We start from the raw sequence: 8,766 nt of genomic DNA, 5'->3' as shown, positions 1-8,766 counted from the left end.
TCAAGCATTTTCAAGGATTTCAAGCACCCGTACGAACCCTGTTTTTAATAGTCATTATTTTCCTGTATAAATCGTTGGTTGTTACAATAAAAAATGTCAGTTAAATATATCATATAGGAGACACAGACAGTGATATTTGAGAAGTGATATGAAGTTTATTGGATTTACAGAAAGTGTGCAATAATTGTTTAAACAAAATCAGGCAGGTGCATAAATTTGGGCACCACAAAAAAAGAAATGAAATCAATGTTTAGTAGATCTGCCTTTTTTTTTACAAATTTAAAGTTTTTTACAAATTACAGCCTCTAAACGCTTCCTGTAGGTTCCAATGAGAGTCTGGATTGTGGTTGAAGGTATTTTGGACCATTCCTCTTTACAAAACATCTCTAGTTCATTCACGTCAACATTTTTGATGAAGCTTTTTCTTTGGAGCGGAACTTAAATCAGACAGTAAGAACCTGCTTTTTTCATTTGAGGAACATCTCAAAACTTAGATCTATAGGGACTATTCTAACAGTGTTTTTTTTATCTGTGTAAACAAGAAAGGGCTGGCTCATCTCCAGGTTGATCAAAAGTCTGCAGCAAGACTACTGGCTTGCTCAAAGGAGCTCATGTAACTCCTGTTTTAAAGTCGCTACATTGGCTACCAATCAGATTTAGGTTCCATTTTAAGATTTTAGTTTTAACCTTCAGAGCACTACAGGGACAGGCCCCTCCCTATATAATCTGATTTGATTTGTATTCATACCTGTTTTCGTAACTTGACATTGAATCAAAACCTTTCAGTGGCCCCCCACACTCGTTTCAGAACTTGAGGGGACTGATCTTTCCAAGTTGTTGCACCCAGACTATGGAATGCACTAACCCTAACCCCCTAACCCTAACCCTCCTCCGTTTCTATGCTGTCTGGACTCGGTGGAGACGTTTAAAAAGCAGCTTTTTATTTCAAAAAGCTTTTGAAAGTGCTGTCCGTCTGGACCAGGGTTTTTATGATGTATTTATAACTGTACTATGTTTTGTTACCTGTCTTGTGAAGCACTTTGTGACATATGTCTGTGAAAAGTGCTATATAAATAAACTTTTACTTTACTTTTGTAAAGTTAAAGTTTACTTCTGAGTTAACAGGCAAAGGGGAGACTGAATCAGGGTTACTTAACTCCGGTTGAGTGGCTCTTAAGAAATTAATCCGGGCTCGGAAGTTCTGGAATCCAACTGTGGAAAGGAGCATCGGCGGCACGTATGCCACTTGCTCCTGGGAGAGGGAAATGGTGGAGAAATGAAGGCCTGCTCCTCATCCTCCAACCACATCGCAGCCAGAAAAAAAGGCAGGTGAGTACTGTTCCTGTTGAAGTGTGGAGGAGGTGATATTCCGTTGCAGGGGCGTAGAAACACTTTCCAGTTGTTGCTGTTGCTGCTGGAATCTGCTGCTGCTTTGGTGTGGAACGCCGGGAGTGGACCAAGCTTGCTAGCTTCTGAGCTTGTAGCATGTCCCGCACATGCAGCTTTTTAACCAGGCCCGTTATTTCCGGAAGCTGGTGAAAATGTGGATTATCCTCTAGAATTGCCTCGATGGCGTTTATCCCTACCACCCTTGCCCTGGTATCTGAGGTGTGTGAAATTTGCTTAATCAGGCCTTGGATGCTGGCCAGGTTGCTCTCCTGGGATAAGCCCACTGGGTCTATGTAGTGGTCGTGTCGTTCTGTCATGGAGCGCTGTGTGGCAGGGAGAAAAGGAACCAATTGTTTTGATTGTGAGAGATAACGAACCAAAGATCATTCTATTGAGAGATATGGAGCCAGCGAGGAAGAGAGGAAGTTATGTGGCAGTATCTTTAGTTGATTTTGGTCAATTTTTTCTTGTTGTTTGCTTTTGATTTGTGTGTGTATATTTTATCTTAAATCATGAAAAATTTAAAATGTCAAAAATCTGCTTTTCATAATATAAATATCATTACATTACTTTAGAAAGACTTCCATTTGACTCTTTAAATTTAATGTAATAAAAAAAAAACTTAGTAGCCAGATAATTGTTGTGTGGTGTTTTGGTCTTTCTGTGTTTTTGTGTCTCCTTTTCTGGCACAGGTAGGCGGGGCAGCGATTTCAGTGAATCGCGGAGACACAAGCCCCAGCTCACCCGAGAGTGGAGGCCGAAGTGTTCGAGGTATGCCCCGAGGACTCGCTGCCGTTGCGCCATGAGGGACACTAAGGCCCTGACAGACTCCAGGGACATGCCTAGAAAAGGTGGTCTGAGATGGTTCCAACCTGCACTTCTTGGGATTCAGGTGGAGCTCCAGAGCCTGAACATGGGAGACCAGAAGGGCAACATGGCTGTGGCACTGTTCTACTGAGGAGGCGCAGACCGGCCAGTCGTCAGGTAATTCAAGATCCTGAGGCCCAGCAGCCTCATAAGTGCAAGGGTTATGCCCACACACCTGGTGAAGGTTCAGGGTGCCAGGGAGATACCAAAGAGGAAGACGAGGAACTCGAAGATCCGCCCCTCGAACCCGAATCTGAGGAACTGCCAGTGCCCCTGCCAGGTAGGGATCTCAAAGTAGGCGTCCTTCAGATGGATCGTGGCAAACCATTCCCCCTCATTGACGGCCTGACGCACCCTGGGGATCGTCAGCATCTTGCACTTCAGGGACCAGAGATAACAACTGACTCCCCCGAGGTCCAGAATGGGACGAAGAACCCTGTCCCGCTTAGGAACCAGGAAGTAGCAGGAGAAAAACCCTGCTTGGCTGTCCCAAGCGTCTACCGCCCATATGGCCCCCTTCGCCAGGCTGGGTGGCCTGGCTCCAAGAGATGTCAGGAGGAAGGGGGGCGGCTGGAGGGTGGCTGAGCCTTGGCCTCACATCCTCCCTGCCTGCCCTGAGCGTGGCCGCTGCGTCTACGAAAGGCCTCCAGCTCGGGTCGGAGATCTCCAAGGCCCCAAGCTGGAGGCTTACTCTGGCCGAATGCTTTCGCAGGCCTCGTGACACCTCCTGAGCGGTATGGCGAGTTTCTGTGTTCAGTCAATCACACACGCACAACCCAAGTGGAGATCAAATGATCCCCGATGTCATGTTTGCACAGCTGTTTTATACGTAAGGTGTCAGGTGTGGCCGGGCTAACCGGAGTGTCTTAATGGAATATCCACATGCCACGACCAAGGAGGGTCATACCCTGTACATATGAAATATGTAATGGAGTGGAAAGATGTCTCGATATGATAGAGAACATCTTTTCCTGAGGCTGAATGGAGTTTCAGTTTACATCCCAGCACCACATCTCTCAGTTTCTCTCTTTGCTGCTCAGTCTGGCTTCTGATAACTTCCCCGGAGATTGTATTTTCAGACTAAGTAAGTAAGACTTAGTAAGCTCACTAAGTAAGCTCTTCAACTCTTGTTAAATCTGCATTCATGCTCTTAACTCTATTATCCCTCTCCCTTTAGATCGAGTGCGCCACCGGTGTGTGTTTGTCCTGCAAGTCCTGGCTCTGTCAGGGACCTGGGCCTGAGTGACCCAGGGTCCAAGAGCAGTTATGGACTAATATAATATATTACGTACTATGCACTGGGTTTCAGGCAGGCCTGGTGGGTGTGTCCCGTCTGGAGGTGGCCACACCTGAAGCGGATGATCACACACACCTGCAGGTAATGAAGCCTCGTCGGGGAGCTACTTAAGAGGGTGGCTCCCCGAGTCCACCCGTAGTTACGCATAACAAAAATATATTTTATTTTTAAAAAATCGTAAAATGTTATTCTACAAAATTTGTAGCAATTTAATTTGTTTATTCTTTTTAGCCAATAGTCTGTGGGACCCAGGAAGACCGTATACCTGCAGCTCTACCAGTGTTTGTGCACTGCAGCCTCTTCTGTTCCATGTGAGAGGATTTTCTCTAAGGCAGGAGAAATTATCTCCAAATAAAGAAACAGACTCGGCCATCGCATAACGGAACAAATTCTCTTCTTAAATAAAAACCAAACAGGATAACCTTAAATGCATCATGTTTTTACTTCACAAGTTCATAAGCATTTTCCTTTTCCAGTTCACAACCAATTCTTCCCCCAGGTCAAAAATACGTATAAGAAAATTGACCTAATATAATATTATTTATAACATACCTGTGGTAGGTTTATATTGTTGGATTGTCATTTATGCTTAGAAATATATAACCATATATTCTTAGGGGTGTATAATCGATTGTGTAGTGATAGGATGTGTGATCCTTAATAGGCTGCAAAGACTCTGTGTGCCTTCCAGAGTGCTCTGGCATATACACACACATCCTAGGGTCATGAGAGAGGTCGTACCTTCTCTTACTGTTTTATGGTATGGTAAACACATCTATGTCTGTTTTAGTATAAGTGCCTTCTCTTTAGATGAACTGCTGGACTTCCAGGCCAGCAGATTTAGGGGAGTCGTTCACAGTGTCACATTTTGACCACACACACACATGCATGCATACCTACACATACACACAGATGGTACTCTTTGTTCACATGTATGCCTATTAGTGATGTGTCGGTCGCAAACGAAATGGCTCTTAGAGCCGGATCTTTGACGTGAACGACGCGAGCCGGCTCCTTATTGCGAGCCGTGGGTTATTTTTTTTCCTTCTCTCACTCTCTCGCACTTCTTTTCCGCTTCATTCCACACGCGAGCCTTGTGCTTTGCACTGGGAAGAGGGGGGAGGGGCGGTAGTTACACTCGCAGTAGCACAGGAACAGAGCGAGAGGGAGAGATGGAGAAAGAGAGCCAGGGACAACAACGTCACATTAGAAAGGTATAGTAATCATCCACAACTATTTTCAGTTGCGGATGATAAAGGATTCAGAAAGTTTATTCATGCAGGCCTATATGACAGAGAATGTGCATCTTCTTTTTGTTTTCATATTTTAATTTATATTTAATTGTGTTGTGGTTTGCAGTGTTTTGTATTGTTTTGCTTTAAATTTGTTTAAAAGGGAAAAGCTGAAAATTTAAATAGTTAAAAGTTGAACTGTGACTAGTTGGTTTTTGTATTATATGATTTATTTATTAAATTTTATGTGGAGTGAATAAATAAAAGTATATTTCCGTTGCCCCTAGAGACAAAGCACGTACAAACTTAAAAACACGTGCGAACTCTGAAGCACGTACAAACCCTGAAGCACGTACAAACCCTGAAGCACGTACAAACTCCAAAACACGCAAAAACTCCAAAACACGTAAAAACTCCAAAACACGTACAAAACACAACAGAAGTGCTCCAGGATGCTAGGGGCAGTGTTGAGCTTTTGTTACCTAGAGGCTACACAAGCCAGCAAGTACCAACGACCGGATTTGGTGTGTGGTACTAACAGGTAAATGAACATTTTTTTTAAATTATTTGAATATATATGAGTGCTTGTGTATAAATACACAAACAATACACATATGCTTTCAATTGTGTAATTTAAGTGATCTAGGGAGCTCTGTTTTGGAAGTTCAGTTAACTCTAGGAATGTGTTTTGGAGTTTATACGTGCTTCGGAGTTTGTACGTCCTTTGTCTAGGGGCCACTGTACATATTTATATATAAACATATATAAATAAAACCACTTTTTTTTACATTAGTAATTCCTTTTGTGCATAATTTTATATTATTGTTAATAATAAATTAATTAAAGCAACAAATAGACCTGAAGAGCCGGTTCGGAGCCGAAAGAGGCAGCTCTTTTTAGTGAGCCGAGCCGAAAGAGCCGGTTCTCTAAAAAGAGCCGGAAATCCCATCACTAATGCCTATGTAAGATGTCATATGTTAATGAGACTATGCATATTCATGTAACCACAATAAAGAGCAATGCTACGGGGGAGCTAACTGAGAGCGACTGGGGTTCGAACATCAGGAACAGCGCTCGTCACAGTTCTCTCCCTCGTGCACGCGATCACACACAGAACTTTGGTGACTTGCATCTTGCTTTTGCCATTGTAGTAGAATTGTCTCGTTCCAGCTGTTGGTCTGTGCCAGACAAACCCATCACCTGTCTAGCTGTCTGGTGGTTAATTGCATACATTGAGGCAGGACCTCACAGTACAAGCATACTCCATAATGTGTTGTACATTATTATATGTATATTAGATGGTTTTTCTTTACGGTGGCCCTGAGAGGCCAAAGGGACTGCAACTTAAGAAAACACCAGGAATAAGAAAAATGCTGCAAAAGCACACATAACACAGCGGAAATTGGAAAAACGACAACGGAAATAGGAAAAAAGAAAACAGAAATAGGAAAAAACAGATTTCCAAAAACACAAAGGAAGTGTTTCTGGGGAGACAATAACCCAATGGACCAGCTGCAAGAACCAAAATATAGTCAAAGTCAAGTCAAAGTCAAAAAGACTTTATTTATCCCCAAGGGACAATTAAGATAGATGATACCTTGCCGACCATACATACAATACACAAACATCTCATTGGGGAGACAGGTCAGTCTAGGTAGCACTGGCCGGTCGACCACACGAGCAGCGACCTGAACCGAAACCACAGAAAATGCACAACATGAGGAAAGACGAGGAGAAAAAAAGACCTCCCCCCAGACTGAGCTCCAACAGGGAGATCAGTTTTAGAACAGAAAAAAACCCCACCTCAGCACATAGCACATGAATCATCACATCTCACAACATAGAAGACATAAGCTTCGAAGGCGTGTGGAGGGGGTGGGGGGGGTGAGTGTAGTTATGTGTCAGTGTAAATCCGTATGTGTGCATGTGTGTGTGTGTGTGTTCCGTGTTCAGCCGAGAGAAAGTATCCCTTCACCCGGTTAGGCAAAAGTCAACAATATTCGGTCGATGCGGGCGGCCTTGAATGAGGAGGGAGAGAGTCACAACAAACAGTCTTATTATCTAAGGGAGCATTGTTATTCCTGTCAGCTTTTGCCTTGAACATCCAGCTGGTGCCAGGGGGGCCGCATGAGATGAAGATGGTAGTTGTTTTGGTTAGTGCGAACAAACTGCTTCCAATTTTACAGTAGGTATAATGTCCGTCACTGGTCACCAGGTCTCTTAATTCCCGTTGTTCTTCTTCAAGATCTTATCCATATCGCAGAGCCATGAGCTTCTCTGAGATCGTATCCATATTGTGTTTAAAAAAACACAGTCTGAGTGCACACAGCCCTGCCCATCGTCTATCATGTCGGCCAGCCTTGTGGGATTTTGAACAGCTGTAGCCGCTTCTTATTCTTCGATAAGCCAGGTCCGAGCCAGCTCCAATCAGCCAGAACTCTGTTATCATGGTTCCGAATTGGTAGATGTCATTCAATGTCCTCCATCGAGAGTGTCGCCAGACACACGATGCAACCGACCATCGAGTATCCGGCTGCAAACGTCTCCGCAGGACAATCGGGCTCTCCCCAGCCCAGGAGTTTGTCAGTTTCGTTAAGGGACCAGTTGATCAAATCCATAATTCTTCTTTAGGTTTTTAGAGAACAAGTCTGGGAGACTTTCTTAGGGTTAGAGAATAAGCGAAACTATACTAGACATGAGAAGCCAAGCAGGAAAGATAAGGGAGAGGGAGAGGGAGAAAGAGTGACTGCCTCCGTCAAGAGCCAGGAGAAGAGATATGCTAATATATGTTAATAATTGCGCTGGGAGACACTTAAAGGAAGTGGAGCATCTATCGATTTTGTGAAGAAAGAAAAGATGAGAGGTAAGTGTGTTAGCCTAATTATTAGCCTAAAATCCGTCATCAGTATTGTATGAATCATGATAAAACACACCTACCATGTTTTGGGTTCCTGCAACTGGTCCATCAGGTTATTGTCTCCCCAGAAACGCTTTCCTTGTGCTTTTGGGAATCTGTTTTTTCCTATTTCTTTTTTCTTATTTCTGTTGTTGTTTTTCCTGTTTCTGTTTTCTTTTTTCCTATAATTATATTCATAGACACAAACCACCCCTTTCTTGGCTGCTCCCTCAAAGCACATTGTGCACTATCGGTCCTGTGTGCTGCACAACAACATTCAATATTTAGTATTTACAGTTATTTAAACTTAGCTACATTAATGCAATGGTTTTGTGTTTATTATGCTGCTGTCTTTCTTGCTTGTTTTCTCTCTTTTCTTTCCCTCAACAGGTGATCCAGGAGATGTTTTTTTTCTTTTTAAGTGCCCTTTCTCACTGTCCCTCTTCCCCTCTGTTTTTCTTTCTCCCGTTCCTATCCCCCAGCCATGTCTGTCCCGTCTGTAACAACTGAAAATAAAATAAAATAATAATAATAATAACAACAGATGAAATGGACCAATAGGGCAAAGCCGTGATAATCTGCTTGGTAAAGTAAATCTGTTGGGTATCTTTATTGGTCTTCAGACAACAGTTCTGATGGCTAAAGAACCAAACGGGACAGAAAATAAATAAATAATATATTTTAATAGATTGGTCCAATACTTAAAGTAAACATTAACCATATATATAACCAGATAACATTGCATATTACCCACTGTAACATGAGTCTCCACCCTCTAATAATTGCAAACTTGTAAACAGATGGAAATACCTCGCTATGATTACAAATCAGGAGATTTAGCAGCTCAACCAGTTAACAGACAACACCCAGTCTGACATCCTTTTATTTTAAAATGAGTTGCTGTTATAGCACAAAGGTACATTGAGCACAGCAAGAGCAGGTCATGGTTTGTGGAAGTTTTCGAACTGAACTAAAGTCATAGCTCTACTACACAAAAAGTGAGCCAACTAAACAACAAAACCACCTGGGTCATAAATTAATTTTATGGCAGGATTAGGCTTAAGCAGGGGCGGATGTAGAGAAAT

The 8,766-nt window shown here is 42.9% G+C and overlaps 1 long non-coding RNA gene across 2 annotated transcripts; it reads left to right on the top strand.

The window, feature by feature from the left end:
* Positions 1 to 317: 317 nt before the first annotated feature.
* LOC112847199 (uncharacterized) lies at positions 318 to 4,033 on the top strand. Of its 2 annotated transcripts, none has more exons than XR_003220608.1 (3): positions 318 to 1,329; positions 2,086 to 3,634; positions 3,785 to 4,033. It is a non-coding gene; the product is annotated as an uncharacterized LOC112847199 (long non-coding RNA). The 2 variants fall into 2 exon arrangements; XR_003220609.1 differs by having other exon boundaries at positions 318 to 3,340; positions 3,434 to 3,634.
* Positions 4,034 to 8,766: the final 4,733 nt, after the last annotated feature.

Source organism: Oreochromis niloticus, linkage group LG6, assembly GCF_001858045.2.
Source record: "Oreochromis niloticus isolate F11D_XX linkage group LG6, O_niloticus_UMD_NMBU, whole genome shotgun sequence".
NCBI classification, from domain to species: Eukaryota; Metazoa; Chordata; class Actinopteri; order Cichliformes; family Cichlidae; genus Oreochromis; species Oreochromis niloticus.
This window is presented reverse-complemented; position numbering and strand designations above follow the sequence as displayed.